This window comes from Silurus meridionalis, chromosome 15 (genome assembly GCF_014805685.1).
Source record: "Silurus meridionalis isolate SWU-2019-XX chromosome 15, ASM1480568v1, whole genome shotgun sequence".
NCBI lineage: Eukaryota > Metazoa > Chordata > Actinopteri > Siluriformes > Siluridae > Silurus > Silurus meridionalis.
This window is the reverse complement of record NC_060898.1, coordinates 23,502,949-23,520,978: the sequence shown is the minus strand read 5'-3', so window position 1 is coordinate 23,520,978 and position 18,030 is coordinate 23,502,949. Positions and strand designations below refer to the sequence as shown.

Below are 18,030 nucleotides of genomic sequence, written 5' to 3'. Positions count from 1 at the left end.
GAGATCGCGGGTGAAGCCAAGAGAGTGTCGCTTGTGGCAATGTGGAGGAAAAGTGCATTGATTGAGTCTGCTGTCGTAGAGGGAACTGTATACGGCTCCGGGCAAAAATGAGATCAGATTAGAGTCTGAGTGCTGCAGATACGAATCCCCTTGATGGATGTAATTGGTAAATGCAGTCCATCACTGACTGATTGGACTAATCAACGGTCTCATGGACAACCCTGTGAGGAATAAATGCAGTCAAAAATTCAGATCAGGTCAATTTACGGATAACATTTGAGACAAAATCAAGAAGATTTGTAATGAGGGTGATATAACTAATGCGGTATAACCTTATTACTCGCACCCAGTGCTGCTGTTTGTCTACTTGGTATTCAATATTTAGTGCTTTTTCCTGAGACTAGTGTGCAATAGTTTGCAATGTTTGAGGCAAATTGTTTATGGATTATACATTTCTACTGCGACTCTGAGCTATGAATTTTTTTTTTTCCTCACGACTGTCATGCTTATGACTTCTCTAAGACTCAATTGATGCTGTTGAGAAACTAGTTCAGGTGGTCCTACACTATTGTAGCGTGTCAGGATAGTGAAAAGGATTGTGGCTTGTTTGATTGTGAATATGAATCCATCTTTAAAGAGAGGAGTCTTAGTCATGTCAGTGTGGTTGTGACCCCTAGACTGGAAATTCCAACTATTTTGGGAAAGACTATTCCTATAATTTGGGATTTTTAGGTTGTCCTACTTCTCAATGCAGAAAAAAACTTCAGCAGGTTGGAGTTAGATTTGATGCAGCTCCTCCTATTTGGGTGGAGGTTAAATTAATAGTCATTAGACCAGGGGGTGAGAATAACTCAGGGTCAGTTGTTCTGTGTTGGCTCATGGCTCAAGTTTAGGGTTATAAATTGAATTGGAGCAGGTCCAGCTCCACCCCCCTGTACTTTAGGTTCTGCAGCAAGGACTATTAGAAAGTCCTAGCAAAAAATATCGTAATTAATAGTTAATAATACAAAGTAATACAATGCCATAATTACAACTTGAGGTCTTGTTATTGTTTACTATCGAGTGACACAAATAGCCAATAGCAGAAGGTAAGAATGTGTGGACCTCTGCTAAAATAATGTCACTTTTGATATCTGTGTTGTCAAAAGAATCTATTCTCACTTTAGACTAATGATCCTACCTGGGATTTTTATGACTAAGTTTAATGTTTCTTTAACGTGAATAGGAACTTTTTCTGTATTTGCCCTGGCCCGTTCATCATACGAACAAGTCAGCATTCCATCACTCTGTTATATATCTCAGGATCACTTCTTTATCTGTACCTGCTGAAAGAATTGTTTTCAAAAGCAGGAAAGTCGATCAGCCAAAGAGGAAAGAGAAACAGGCTCAAGGGGAAAAATGTCAACGTTCTCTTGCTTTATAAAGTGGAATGTAAAAACATTAATTAACAGTTCGAATGTTATGTGACAGATTATATTTTTAAAAGTTTAATGTAACATCGCAGATTATGTCAAATTAATATTGATGGCTTTCAAAAACTTAACAGACTTTAAAATCACACAGAAAAAAAACATTTTAATTAAGTAATGGCATCATTTACATGTAATTTGGCAGGTGGCCTGATTCAAGGTGACTTACATTTGTATCATTTAAACACAGAGCAGTTGATGATTATGGCCTTTCTCAGGTGCACAGCAGAGGTAGCTTGGTTAAACTGGGATTTATACTCATGACCTACTGATCAGACGCCCAACATTTAAAACACTGAGCTTCTATCGTCTCATCGATCCCAAGTCCAATTAGCCTGGTCATGAAATTACTAGATAATCAAAAAGTTAAAAAAGTAGTCTCATTATACCTAGCAAACATATATTACATATATTTTCTGTCAAAACCACCTTTGAATTTCTGACAAAGACATTTTCAAAAAGCTGGTATAGAACGGTAGCTACTGTACAGCAACTCACCCGTACCTGGTTTCTAATTCCCTGCTTATGTTCCTTCTTGTCTCTCTGCAGGAAGTTAAATGTGTCTTTAATCTGAGTCTTAAATTGTAAAGAGCATTCTGGAAACACACTTTTTTTAACCTCATTCTTGAAGTTATAATGTACCACTCAACAAAGTGTGACCGAAAGTAATAAAAAGTTTAAGTTCACCGCTCAATCTGTGCCCGTAGCATTCTCTACTATTAGTTTCCTCTGTAATAGACACTTATAGAATGCCATTTGTCAGCTCATTAAATAAAAGGTCCTTGAGCATGCATGGAAATTTAGCTGTAGTAGGATGTAGTGCTTATGGGACATGACAACTTCAGCACCGGTAGAACTTTCACACAACAGCTTCTATCATTTCTCATGTAAATCCTATTAAAAGAGAATATCAAAAAGTATTAGCCGTCATCTACGAATATGCAGGCAGGGACCGCCGTAGCCGTTTATGACCCCACTCGTGGAATTGACCCACAGCGGAAGCAGAGTTAATTAGGTGGAAGGTGGAGGAATCGTTCCAGCAGCTGTCATGTCACCCAATTTCCTCTGCTGAGACAAGATGCCAACTAAACTCACTCTGCAAGGTCAGGATGACAGCCTGTGATCACAAGTGAATGAATTATGAATATATCAATGAACATATCAACCAGGAAATGTACGCCTTCACATCTTTTTTAAATATGTTCAAATAACGATGTTTGCATGTGAGATGAGGATTCTTATCTCAAAGCGGTCTTCATTTTTCATTAAGTCCCACCAAGTAATTAGTTTCTATTAGATTAGTTGATTTTGGCTTGCCAAACCCGTGTTATTAAATTGAAAGTGGCTGGATCGCATGCTGGGGAATATAAAGACATGAGGTGTGTTTTGATCTGGATTGCACTTTTCCTGAGAGCGTGCAGGTGTTGCATTTCAACTGGAATGTACTAAAGATTCATGAAGTCATGAAGAATCTCATGTAGAGAATCTCATGTGGTTTACTGGAGTATCACACATTCATACTGTACAAAAGAATACCAATACCAATTCAACCAGACATTATAAAACACCTTAAAAAATATCACAGTTACAATAAATAAATATTTAAGTAAGTAGGTAAATAAATAAATGAATGTATAAAATCAACCAGTTACAGTGCACAAATAAAAAATAATTTAATACCCCAAACAAAATAAATTAGCTTCCAGGCAAAATGTTTATTCAGCAACAGCAAAATCCAAATGTATAATCTATTTTACGGTATAATCTATCAAGCTAAAACACACATCAAAAACATGTACAGGTGTAAGATGTTAGCTAGCTGATTTTGTTAGCCAGATATTTTGATGTTCTACAGTATAAAAGCTCTCAAACAGCGAGGTTCAGTGGAGCGATGTTGTGTTAAATTTAGCTAAATGCTCCCAGAGTTTATTCAGGATAATGTGTAAGCATTGATTTTGTTCTTTTATAGCTTTTAGCAGACGTCCTTATCCAGAGTGACTTACAAATATCAATATACATATATACAGATATGGGGTTAATGGGCCTTGCACAGGCTCATCACAACCATCTGATCAGAAGTCTAACATTATATATATATATATATACATACTGTATATTTAAATATATATTTTTATACACACCAGCCATAACATTATCGCCACCTGCCTAATATTGTGTTGGTCTGCAGTCATGACTCATAGTAAATTAACAGCATGAACTTCTTCAGCAGTTTGAGCTACAGGAGCTCAAGGACCAGCCTTCGCTCCCCACGTGCATCGATGATCCTCGTCCCACATGACCCTGTCGCCGGTTCATGACTGTTCCTTCCTTGATGCACTTTAGATAGATTCTGATCACTGCAGATCAGAAACATTCTACAAGAGCTGCAGTTTTGGACTAGTCTAGACGTCACAATTTGTTAAACTCACTCAAATCCTTACGCTCGCACATTTCTCCTGCTTCTAACATCAACTTTGAGGTCAAAATGTTGCTGCCTAATAAAAAAATCCACCCACTAACAGGTGCCATGATGAAGAGATCATCAGTGTTTCTCACTTCACTGCTCATAATGTTATAATGTCATAATGTTATGCCTGATCTGTTTGTGTGTGTGTGTGTGTGTGTGTGTGTGTGTCTGTTTGTGTGTGTGTGTGTGTGTGTGTGTGTGTGTGTGTGTGTGTGTGTGTGTCTGTGTGTGTGTGTGTGGTTAGTTCGGTGAGCAGTTAAAGTTATAATTTGTTTTATTGATAATAATGGCGATGATTAATTAATTAATTACAGCTCACTATGTTCTTTAGAGAAGTGGTGGCTCAATGGTTAAGGCTCTGGGTTACTGATCAGAAGGTAAAAGGTTTAAGTTCCAACACTTCCAAGCTGCCCCTTGGGCAAGGCACTTAACCCTCTCTGCTCCAGGAGCACTGTATCATGGCTGACCTTGTGCTCTTGTTCCAGTTCCCTAAGAATTGGAATATGTAAAGAAAGAACTTCACTGCGCTGTAGTGTGCAAGTAAAACAAGAAAAAGTAAAAAAGTTATAAGTAAAAAAAAAAAAATGGCTCTTCCTTAAAATCACTGATTTAAATCAGTGTTCCTCACATAGAAACCATTTCTGGATTAGTGGTGTCACTTACAAAAAAGATTACTTTCAATTAGTAATCACATCAGGGTGTTTGGTGCCAACAAAAATCACAAAATGGTTTAATTAAACTGAAGAATCTGTCCACATAATAAATAAAGTTGTCTGCTCGCTCAAAACGATTGATACGCCATGATACACGTCAGCGCCACATGATCGATCAGTCAATACAATCAATGCAGGCAATCATCCTTTTAAGGTCCACATGCCTGAGTGACATTTCAATTGTTAAGCCAGTTCGATCACTCGGAGGCTCTTTTCTGACATCAGTGTAGAACTCTTTCCGTGTGCTCCTGCGGGCGAGAACGGTGAAATCCTGGAATCTTGTTCATTAATGTCAGACATGATTTTTTTATGAGTGTGTAAAATAATCAGGGATATATGCAATAGAGGTTGTGAGCACATACTTGTTTTATAGTCTGCTCCCTCAGTCTGATGCCCATAAGGCATGTGAAATGGAAAAAACCGAGAGCTTGTTTTATTACAATCCTTATTCAGAGAAATCAATATTAATAATGATTTTGACCTGTTTACAGATGTAATATATCAGTGTTGTGACTGATTCTGTGCTACTTGCCATTCGTTCGAACTGTAGACAAGGATTTTTGTGTTTCCAGGCGGTGAATTTGCATAGGACAAAATAGAAGGGTGTACAACGAGTCAGAAATAGAGCAGATTCGTTCTGGTTTGTTTAATAATCATGGGTCAGAGTTAGATACACTATCTGACTTTTCCATAGAGCCAAATGTGTTTCTTCCCCAAACTGTTAGGACAAAGTTAAAGGTACAAAATTATTTAGGATATTTTTGGATCTGGGGACCCAAATCTGTTCCAGCATGACATGATGATATGCTTATCAAATGTTGACGTGAAAAACCTTGAGTGGCCTGATGTAGAGATCTGACCTCCACCGTACTTAACACCTTTGGGATTTATTGGAACACCAACTGCACCTACGTCGCAACCTTTACATTATATTTACATTAATGGCATTTAGCAGACGCCCTTATCCAAAACGACTTACATTTATCTTGTTTATACAACTGAGCAGCGATGTGTTTAAGGGCCTTGCTCAGGGGCCCAGGAAGTGCAGCTTGGTGTTTGGCTGGGATTTGAACTCACAACCCTTAGATCCAAAATCGAAAGCCTAAACCACTAAAGCTGCCACCTCCAACCACCACCTGACTTTATTAACACCTTTGTGGATAAATAAATCCACAAATTTAATTTAAATATATTTTTTGTCACGTACACATTAATACAAAGTACAACATGTAGTAAAATGCTTATTACAACTGTTCAACCTAACGTAAATAGAAATAGAATATAAAAAATAAATTGAATACAAATTAGGGCTGTAAAAATCAACATGTTAATAACGATTAAATGCAAATTAATTTGAACAGCAAAAATCAAGCAAGAAAAAAATGCCATGATGCACGAATCCGGCAATTAAAACCGTCCGTGAGGAAACATAGCGAAAGTTCAGTTTGGTGTCCTGATGATTTACGTAATTTAAAACACAATTACTTTAAAACATTTACAAGAATAATTTTACGAGCTGCTCTGTTTGAGCAACTGGTTTAGTGCAAAGAAAGAGATGTAATGGAATTCCTTTATTTTTTTCATGTGTCTAACAGGCATGAACAAGTTTTTTGAAAAACATCTATGACCTTTGATACCTATGTCCAGTCTTCATGCTCTATGTTGAGTTCGGTTTCACCAATAATAAACATACATTTGCATAAAGCATCCATATTTGTCCATGTTAGAGTATTAAAAACCTGAAAAGAATTAGTTTAAGGTACATTTAAAACAGATAAAATTTTGAGATTAGTTTGTGATTAATCACGGGTTAACTCATGACAATCATGTGAATAATCAGAATTAAATATTTGAATTCATTGACTGTGATAAACATGTATAATAAAAGTATCAAGTATAAAAAATAAAAAAAACCTAAATATATATAAGAAATAAGGCAGAAAACTGAAACTATATGTGGAATGAAATGTTTGAAAAAAAGCATATATAAATCTTATGGTCAGGTGTCTGACACAATATTCAGTATCTTTTGCCTATATAGAATCTCAATAGAATTAAAGAGGCACTTTAAAAAGGCAAATATAAAGCAGGTGTGACTACAGAAGGTGTGGCGTTGATTTTACTTAAAACTGGAAATTATCAAGTGAAAAATCTTGGTTGACGTTAGAATAAAGGCCATCTAGTGATGTTGAATGTTTGCTGAGTATTTATTCCTGTATCTGTAGGGAAATTGCTGAGTATTCAGTGTGCTTTGTACAGCTGCTCAGGAGTGCATTTCAAGTAACATCCTTAATCCTTCAGCACAGGTTGAGTTCTTGTCTTTAGCACCTGAACCTGTTTATTTTCTCTTTCCTACTTTGTACTGCCCCCGTCAACCCCAAGCGCCACACACACACACACACCACCACCACCACCTCTTTAATCAGTGCTGCACATCCCCTTCGGCACTTGGTGTCCTTGGTGTGTATTTCATTTCAAGCTGGACGAAGGATTTTAGTCTCTTGCCTGTGGTCAGACAGCTCAGTAATCATTCGTCCTAATGGACTTAAGAATATTTTGACGTGTCTATATTTTCCTATCGTTTCTTGACTCTTATACACAGCTTTAGCTCCTGAACTCTTCCTTCTTGTACCTTTTTTTCACCACATTTTTACTTCTTTCTCACTCACATACCAGGACCATGTGCCTGCAAAACATTGTGTGTGTCCACGAGAAGAGAGAATTAGAGGTGGTGAGAGAGTGATGGATGCTCTCCTGACAGAGGACGGATGTTGGAGACACCCTGCAGGACATCTGAGGTAATGCACTGATGTAAAAAATAAAAATCAAGAGCTTGTAGATTTTAATCCTAAAGAAAGATCAATATGTATAATGTTATAAATAACGAATTCAGCAGGAATTCACGATAACTTTGTGAAAGAGAATAGATCATAAATATATTTACAATACAATTTCTTTAAATATAGAAATCAGGCAAAAACAGAAAGATGATAAATTGATAAGCCATAATTATTTTAAATAACAGCTGGAATCTGAACTGCCTGTGTGTTTATAGCCTCAGACCCAACATACAAACCTCCAATCATTTATTCCTTTCACGTGGGCTTTGCGAAGAAGATCGACCAGCAGGGGACAGTGTTCATGCAGGATCAAGCTGTGAAGAGAGAGAGAGAGAGAGAGAGAGAGAGAGAGAGAGAGAGAGAGAGAGAGAGAGAGAATTGAGTCTATTAATGTTGAAGAAAAGAAAGTAGAGCACCCATATCAGGACCAGCATCATAACTCCAGGCGTCTTTGACGTCCACTCTGTAAATTCACTCAGATACACGACAAGGCCCAAACTCTCCAGACCTCCATGTTTGACAAAATTCCTTAGCTAACACCTAAAGGTCATAACACACATGATCTATGTTATGACCTTTCACTTAATATTATTAGCATCGTAATAAATTATAAAGCAGCATTTATTATTACTCCTCCGTAATATGTAATTTACTACATTGTACAGCTTCATATAATTGCTGACCTTTATTATCACCTCCGAAATTAATTAATGTACAGGGAACAACTCAAAGAACTATAATAAATAAATGAGGATTAAATCCTAATTTTTAAAGGGGGTTTGTCTTATAAAATTGATTTTACAAAATATAAGTCAGAAAAAAAATCAATAGCCCTAAATGTCAAAAGAATGGTTTCTAATACTGTATATACAAAAAAAATTATGATAGTTTCTTTGCTTGATTTCTCCAGCATTAACTATAACAGACACAAATATTATAATAAACAGGATATATATATATATATATATATATATATATATATATACACAGTACAGACCAAAAGTTTGGACACACCTTCTCATTCAAAGAGTTTTCTTTATTTTCATGACTATGAAAATTGTAGATTCACAATGAAGGCATCAAAACTATGAATTAACACATGTGGAATTATATATGGAATTATATACATAACAAAAAAGTGAACTGAAAATATGTCATATTGTAGGTTCTTCAAAGTAGGCATCAAGAGAATGCAAAGAGTGTGCAAAGCAGTAATCAAAGCAAAAGGTGGCTACTTTGAAGAACCTACAATATGACATTTTTCAGTTGTTTCACACTTTTTTGTTATGTATATAATTCCATATATAATTCCACATGTGTTAATTCATAGTTTTGATGCCTTCAGTGTGAATCTACAATTTTCATAGTCATGAAAATAAAGAAAACTCTTTGAATGAGAAGGTGTGTCCAAATATGTTGTATATATATATATGTGTGTGTGTGTGTGTGTGTGTGTGTGTGTGTGTGTGTGTGTGTGTGTGTGTAATAGAAGGATTTTCCTTTGCTGCGCTGCCCTGAATATTAATTCGACCAGAACATGCTAAGATTAAAAAAGCATGCTGAAAAATAATGGCCGTCACTATAACTGTACATAATTACTATGTTCTATTTTCTCCCCAAAGGCACAATTTATTGCATTTCTGCTCTCCATTATTGAGGCCAATAATGAGCATTTCAGCAGCATTAACAACAGTGTTGCTTTGATATGCCGAACAACAAAAACAACAACAAAAACCCTCATCTTTTTAAAAAGACACACTAAATAAAACATATCCCTGCCCTTGTGGCTCTATCCATGTCTCTTCCCATGAACATGGAGACCATGTTTCCATATATAGACACACAATTTCCACACATACGTAGCATTAGCTTTGGCCCAGGCGCTTCTGTTAGACCCAGGTGGGCCTGTGGAAACTTTAGGTTGGGCATAGAGGGATGGGGAACATGTGGAGGACAACAGCAGATGGGTTTTTGGGCATCCCATTAGCACAATGCTAAAACAGCCAGCTGCCTCACTCTGGACTCTGAGGCACATCCCCAAAGTGCATCTACCATCACAGGATCTTCTCTGTAGCCAAACGCCAAGGCAATGAATGGCTGATCTCATATCCATCTGTCTCAGGCTTATAGATTATTGTAGAAGAAAAATTTGAATTGGAATTATTGCTGTAATGATGTTAACTAACCAATCTGTGCTGAACTCTATTATCCACAATATATATATAAAAACCAATACAATAACAAATACTACCAAAGCACAAAGTAACATCTTAAGTTTATTACAGAGCCTTAATACTGAAAACATCCAAAAATCTAATGCTAACGCTAATCGAGCTAAGTCAGCTAGCTAATGACTTACCTTACCTCCTTTGACGTTTCTGTCAAACCAAGTCAAGTTGTCATTTTTTTAGCCATATAAAGTGCAGTACACAGTGAAACGTAATAACGCTCCTTCTGGACCAGAGTGTATTCATTTGAGTGTGTGTGTGTGTGTGTGTGTGTGTGTGTGTGTGTGTGTGTGTGTGTGTGTGTGTGTGAGCCCAGCCTCTTTGTATTGAGAAGATGAATGGCTTGGGGAGTCGATGGCTCATGAGGGCCCAAATGCTTCTGTAGCTTTTTGGTATAAAGGGGTGTGAGAGATCATGCTGGTGTTTGGTGGATGTTGCTTACATGATGTAATTTGTATTATAATATCATGCTAAAGCATAAAAAAAAAAATGAAGATAGCTGTTCAACTGGGATAAACATTTAACTGTCTCCTCTGTCTTAGACATTGCTGCTTCTGAATAAACATTCATGTCTGAAGTAGTGATTGTCGTTCATAAACGATTCGTTCAATTTCTACTAAATTCATCGCAAAATCTCCAGAGGTTATGTACAGGAAACAGATTTAGGCAGATCATCTCTGGTTCAAGTCGTTAATCTTTTTTTGGGTCTGAATATTGACATTATTATTAAAATAATTATAGAAGTCACCTACCAATACCTACCATCACCTCCTCATTACCTCTGTTCCCTTCACCAACATGGCCATTAAAATCCACCCCAATCACCAATCTTTCATTCTTAGGTTCACCTTCTACCACTTCATCTCACTCACTCCAGAATTGTTCCTTCTCCTCCATCTCACAGCCCATTTGTGGAGCATAAACACTGATGACATTTTTCATCACATTTAACTTCCAGCTTCACGTTCATCACCCTATCAGAAACTCTCTTCACCTCCACTACACTCTTACTGTACTCTTCCTTCAGAATCCCCCCTACACCATTTCTCTTCCCATCCACACCACGATAGAACAGTTTAAATCCACCTCCAATGTTCCTGCTCTTACTCCCTCTCCACTTGGTCTCCTGAACACAACACACAATATTATATATATATATATATATTAATTTCTAACTATTTAAAATCTAACTTGTAAAATGTTCTGTGATTTAATTTTACGCAAAAGGATCGTGTGGCCATCAGGTGTAATCTGACGTTCCACTAAAGTTCTCCAAAAAGTTTCAAGATTCAGACGGTGCATAGCGTTAGCCTTCTTCTCTTCTACTGTGTGTAGACTAAAAAAAGGCAAATAGTCTATTCTTTTAAAATAAGTACACACACACACACACACACACACACACACACACACACACACACACACACACACACACAAGCGCTTTTGTATCGAGCCTAGATCCTGAAGTGCCAGCAGAACTTTATACGAGGACAACAGGGAACAAAACAAAGAAGAATATCCACACATACATTAGTAATTACAGATCTTCACGCTTAATTAAATGACATTGATGCTAAGGGAGTACGAGGCTTGTATGTGATTACAGTGGATACCTCGGGGGGGACACATGCCCCGAGAGGGCTGATCCATCATCGGCATGGTGCAAAAAATGATGGCGAAAAAGCGGTCCAGGATTTCATGGATGGAGGAAACCTACAGGAAATAGGAGGGGGGTCAAAATAAAGAGATATATTTATATAGTCTAAAAATATACTGCAGATAAATAAAGAATTGAGCACATTTGCATGACCTCAATCTCATGTATAATGCTAATAGCATAGCTTTTTTTCCTGAGAAGACATTCATAATATGTTAATCGGTCAGCACAGAGATTCATGTGTGTGTGTGTGTGTGTGTGTGTGTGTGTGTGTGTGTGTGTGTGTGTGTGTGATGCAGGCCCGAGAGGAAGCCCTCATGCAGCCCAGACGGCGCTGTTGCTTCAAACTACACCTCACTAACAGAGGGATTTCCTTGCCTGCACGCCACGTCAATCAAAAAGAGCCGCCATTTTAAAACCATGTTCGTCAGCATCCATCTGTCCGTCTTCATTCTGCCTCCACACTTCCTCTTTCTTACTTCCTCCATTGTGTGTGTGTGTTTTTTTTTAAATAGCCCTTTGTTCTTCTGGCCTGTGCATCTATTTTTATCTCTACGTTTCCACAGGAGCACTCATAGTGATGACGACACTCTGGAAATTGGCTCCCGGTTGCCATGGCAACACTATCAAAAGCCCGAGTCAAACAGACACATGCCCGTGTGTGCTTTCTTTCTCTCTCTCTTTCTCTATCTCTGTGTCTGTCCTTCATTCCTCTCGGCTCTAGCTCCTTGTCACCTTATTTACCTTCATGCCTATACTGTTGTCAGGTTTTTCGTTGGAATAATACGCTGGCCGCCAAAGCACCAAGTGTTCAGGGTGAATTCTCACGCCTGCCGCATTTCCCCCACGGCATACTAATCTAACCCCGCTGTTTTCGATCTGGCTTCCTTTTCCATCCTTCCTTTCTTTCATCCACCCACCCCTCCTCTTCTCTCTCGTCTCCTTTTGATAATTCAAGCCTGGATTGGGCTGTTCTTACCTCACTGAACCAACTGAAGTGCTGTTGTACAGGAAATTACACACAGTCTCTATGGAGCACAGGAGATCAGGTTAGCTGGAACTGGTATTTGTTTATACGTAATACTCAGATAATAGTGTTCGAGGAGAGTCTGCATCTAAAGGTATGGCACATCGTTGCTGATGTCTGCTGAAGATGACTGAAAGGTCTGCATACAGCCTGTTCCTCTATTAGCACTGTTGATATTATTGATACTTAAAATTTATTACAATTATTATAAAGTGTTAAGGATGCAACCGAATATGAATGTTATATGCAGAACAGATCATGTGACCTAAACAGACACATACAGGAGGCCGAAAAATTCCCAAAGTAAGTGTACATGATGTTACAGAACCTATGAGCTGTGTTCCACAGTGCTTTATCATATATCTTGCTGCTTATATAAAAAAACATAGAAGAAAATGTCTCAAAATGGACTCCATTTTGACTCACCCGAGGCTATTTGTCACGAATCATGTAGCCTTGTGCTTTAAAGAACAATTCCACTGGAGGAACTGTGCACCTGACCCAGGTCGTCTGTTTTGTAGCAAATAATCCATATGAAATCCAAAACATTCTTCAAACAGAAGTTAATTTTACATACAGGAGCTCATCAGTGATGTCCACAACCATTTCTACTGTTGGATAAAGAATTTGAACTGCATTTCATTGGCCCTATACTTGTATTCTGCACAATGACAATAAAGTTTAATCTAAACTAATCTAATCTAATCTAATCTAGTGTTGTAGATGGGAGAGTAATAGGAGGATTATACAGATTATAATTAAGGACAGTAGCAAATGTGTAGAGATTTAGCTGGGACCTGGCAACCCTGGTTAATAACATTAGCTCTTTAGGAAACAGACTGCTGTATGAAACACAGTTGAACAAAGGCACCAGGTCCAAAATTGCACAGAATGACCATAAACATAGTAGCTGTACATACAACAACCCAGCATAACATTATAATATTATGAGTGGTGAAGTAAAGAACACTGATGATCTCTTCATCACGGCACCTATTAGTAGTTGGATATATTTATTAGGCAGAAAGTGAACATATTGTCCTCAAAGATGACGTGTTAGAAGCAGGAAAAATAGGCAACAGGGTCATTAATGCACGTGGGGAGCGAACGCTGGTCCATATGGTCCGATCCAACAGACGAGCTCCTGTTGCTCAAACTGCTGAAGAAGTGCTAGATGTTTGACAGCATGACCACGTCATTTTGTTCGAGGTTATGTTATATGTCACCTTGCAAAAATAAAAAAGCCGCTACTCAGTTTTGGTATTTTTCTGTATGAATTGCATTTGGAGTTTAATCAGGATTTTAAACTGCAATTATGCAATGAAGTATGCAAGAAAATACAAACGATATATAGACACAAGGTGGACCATCAGTACGCCCAGCACTCGCTGAGAAAGGTGTAAATGTTGCCATTGTATATCTGCCTGGTCAAATGATTAAAGGCGATCAGTAGCTGTGGCTGTTGCCAGGGTTCCACTGGGAGATCGCAACGGCAGCTGACCATCCTAATCCACTAAGCACTTCAAATCTCATCTGCTGTTTCATTTCCCACCATGTGTCACTAACCGGCTGAGAGGCAGGTACCCACAGAGGGGCCGGCTGTGCTGGTAATGGCCTCACCTACTGGAGCTGTCATCCTGCCAGCCAAGTGTAAGACACACTCCAACCACATACACACACGAACACACACATTCAGAAAGAAATTGTGAGTTGCGTTGTTAGCGAAAGATGAAATTCCTGCCATTTGATTGAAATGTACTGGACTGAATCGCCCCCTATAAGGTCTGAAATGAAGATGATTAGCCACAAAAACCCAATCCCACTTGACCTGCCCTTTACAATGATAATCACATGTTGAGTTAATGTAACCTCACTAATAGAAAGCTGACTGTAATGACATAGCTGAGTTTTAATCTGTTGTACATGGAGCAAGTCCTTCAAGGCAAACCCACAAACACATTGCTATCTATCCAGAGCTGCCACTCTGGTGAAAACCACTTATTAGTGTGTGATTAGTGTGATTAAGCCTCAATTTGATAAGCCAGCACATTGTAGCAAGTCAATTCCAACACTACCCTCAATCGGAGACCCAGCCAGATAAAGCAGAGTCCACGTGGCATGATTTTAGCCTCGATTCCCAAATCACAGGATCATTTTATCGGGCTACTCGTGTTTACGTAACGACTTCATGTAAGGTGATGTTTTCAAGAATTATTTATTTACAACTAGAAGCAAAATTAGCAACGTAACTAACAAATTTGTCGCTTGTCATGCGCAGCAGATCCCTGAATCCAGTTCATCATCCATCTATCTGTGGAGGAGAATAAGAACAAATGTTTTTTTCACCATACCTCTGGTTTGCATTAATCCTGTTTGGAGTGTCTGGGTATCCAGCAGAGAGGTAAAGAATAATTATTGTACATTCGGTACATTTAGAGCTGAACAGCCATCAGGCCATCATGCTCACCTAAACGTGCTGACAGCACACACAAGACTAAATTGGAAAGAATGAAAAGAGGGCAGGTCAGTATTATTGATGTTTCTATATTAGTGGTTTCCTGCTCAGAATTTGAGATGAGCAGAGACATGCTTTTCAAAATCTTCTAAATCTAATTTGAGCATTTGGGCTTTATGTCGGAATATGCTGATGCATTTTTTTCTCAATTTGGCATAAATATATGACAATATAGCACTGGCAGCAACAATACAAGCACTTCTCGCTAATGTCGAAGCATCCTACTTCAATGTAATTGCTTATGTGCCGTGTTCACACTTTAGGAGGTCTCAGCAAATCCATACAGAGACAAGAGGGCTGGGACCTTGGCGACGGTTCATCTGCTCTCCTGAGCTTTGATCATCTGCTGGGAACGTAAGCAAGTCACGCAAGTGTCCTGGCACTTTCACGCTGTCTGTCTGCTCTCCCCGACGATTCTTGACAGCATTTGCGGCTGAAGAATGTCTCCATCTCGACTACAGTCTGTGCGAACGTGTAGGCCCAACGTTTGGGAACGTTTTCTCCCACGAACAATAATAACCCCGGCTGAGCATGAATGCACAGAGGGCCTGACCATATGGGCGGCTTGGGGACAAGTAGGCAATCAGCAACAGTGTCTTGGGTCACACGCCATTGAATTCAGCCCAATCAATAGTGGCAATGAGAGTCATGCATGGTGCTGGTGGAGGAGGTTATCAATACCCATATTCCCTCAGGAAAAGGAGCAGAGCCCACGTAAATCAATCTCATCTGTTAGACTGTGTTCGGTCTGTGGAACCAGACACACATTCGAGATTTTCATCGAGTAGGACTGAAAAAGTACCACTGAAACTTGCTCGCGGGATGAAAAGTTTTACTGGAAAACTGTGAGCAAAATCGCCCAGTGGGAATCATGGAGTCTGCAAATGGAGACAAATTTACATAAAAACTTATTTTTCTGATATATAAATTATACGCACATTTTTCTTTATTGCAATCCATCAATTTTTAATCCAAAGATTTAAAATTAGTTATCATGTCTAATAAGTAAAAAAGTATAATTAGTAGAAAAAAACACTATAATGCTATAAAACTAAAATGCTTTATATTATATATATAAATATATATATAAATATATATATAAATATATACACACACACACACACACACAGTACAGACCAAAAGTTTGGACACACCTTCTCATTCAAAGAGTTTTCTTTATTTTCATGACAATGAAAATTGTAGATTCACACTGAAGGCATCAAAACTATGAATGAACACATGTGGAATTATAGATGGAATTATATACATAACAAAAAAGTGTGAAACAACTGAAAAATGTCATATTGTAGGTTCTTCAAAGTAGCCACCTTTTGCTTTGATTACTGCTTTGCACACTCTTGGCATTCTCTTGATGAGCTTCAAGAGGTAGTCACCTGAAATGGTCTTCCAACAGTCTTGAAGGAGTTCCCCGAGAGATGCTTGGCACTTGTTGGCCCTTTTGCCTTCACTCTGCGGTCCAGCTCACCCCTAAACCATCTCGATTGGGTTCAGGTCCGGTGACTGTGGAGGAGAATAAAAAATAAAAAATAAAGAAAACTCTTTAAATGAGAAGGTGTGTCCAAACTTTTGGTCTGTACTGTATATATATATATATATATATATATATATATATATATATATATATATATATATATATATATATATATAAATTATTATAATAAAAATAATAATTAACTATATATACACAATCATGTAAAATATAAAGTGTACTGTATAATTCAGGTATCCCAATTTTACATACTACATATAAAATAAATTATTTTTTGCCAGCTTTAAAGCTCCAAGAAATGTTTCTAACAACCTGATTAAATATACCTCATACATAAAATAAAACACCAAATAAAATCTAATGAGAAGAAATACATAATGATTTATCATCAACCAGTTCTGTCTGGACTTCATGAGATGTAAATACGACAGAAGGTAGAAATATGTGCCATGTGGTGTGTGTGGGTGTGTGCACAAGGCACCGGGATTTCCTACAGAAACAGATCCTTCCCTGTCTTCCTACACGATCAACAAAAAAATTGGTTCTGGGAGGAATGGATGGATTAGTATATAGATAATATATATTTAGTGATGATTTAATTTTTTTATATAGTTAAAAAAATACAGACGATATTTTCAAACAGATCTTTTCATTATTGATCTTTTGTATGACCTCGATGGGAGATCGATGCACCATGCGTATGTATATTTATATGTGTGTGTGTGTGTGTGTGTGTGTGTGTGTGTGTGTGTGTGTGTGTGTGTGTGAACATTCAGATTTCTCTAAAGATGTCACCACATTTCTTTGTATGTGATCAAATGCATGCATGTTTCTTTGATAACTGTACAGTCCATGAAATTCAGTTGAATTGAAAATGTACTAAACTTTCTATGAATACATCATTTATAAACAAAACTAAGACATTTAAAATCCACCAGGACCTAGTAATTTCAATTTTTAATATCATTCCTGGAAATATTTACTCACAGATCATCCAGATTGTGAATGACACCTAACCACTGCCTCTCCCTCCGTCACTACAGGCACAGATTATCCTCTGATCCTGGAAGACGTCTACTACCTCATTGTTAACACACACACACACACACACACACACACACACACACACACTTACAATGTAAATAACAACATGGGTGCATGTCTTCCATGTTTGTACACTGAACCCTTTATACTCTGTATATTCAGCATGAACACACGTTTGCATTGCACACTGCACACTTTATTTATGCACATCCTTTTTTTTCCTCTTCTTGCATTCGCATTATTTCAGTTTCTTAAAATTAGTTTTTGTCCTTTTCCCCCCTGATGTCCTACACAATTTACATCACATAATAAGAATTTCACTGTATGGTGTATTAGACAAAACTCTTGAATGTATATGGAAGTGTGTATATTTTACCACACGGGTGAAATTCTTTGTGATGGCATCAGAATTCTGAGAGCAGATTTGGATGTGCTGGTGTCTGGGTGAGAGAAGACACCATACTCTCTCTCCTCTGTCCATTAAAGAAGAGAGAAACCAATTACCATCTGAAAGTGATCTGTTTAGTACAGTATGTAGAAGAGGGCAGATGGCACATGATGAC

The 18,030-nt window shown here is 37.8% G+C and overlaps 1 long non-coding RNA gene across 1 annotated transcript; it reads right to left on the bottom strand.

Moving 5' to 3' along the window:
- Nucleotides 1–6,634: 6,634 nt before the first annotated feature.
- On the bottom strand, nucleotides 6,635–9,959 carry LOC124398302. Its single transcript, XR_006928043.1, has 3 exons — nucleotides 9,849–9,959; nucleotides 7,726–7,803; nucleotides 6,635–7,497 (listed from the first exon to the last, which is right to left on the bottom strand). It is a non-coding gene; the product is annotated as an uncharacterized LOC124398302 (long non-coding RNA).
- Between the last annotated feature and the right edge of the window lie 8,071 nt (nucleotides 9,960–18,030).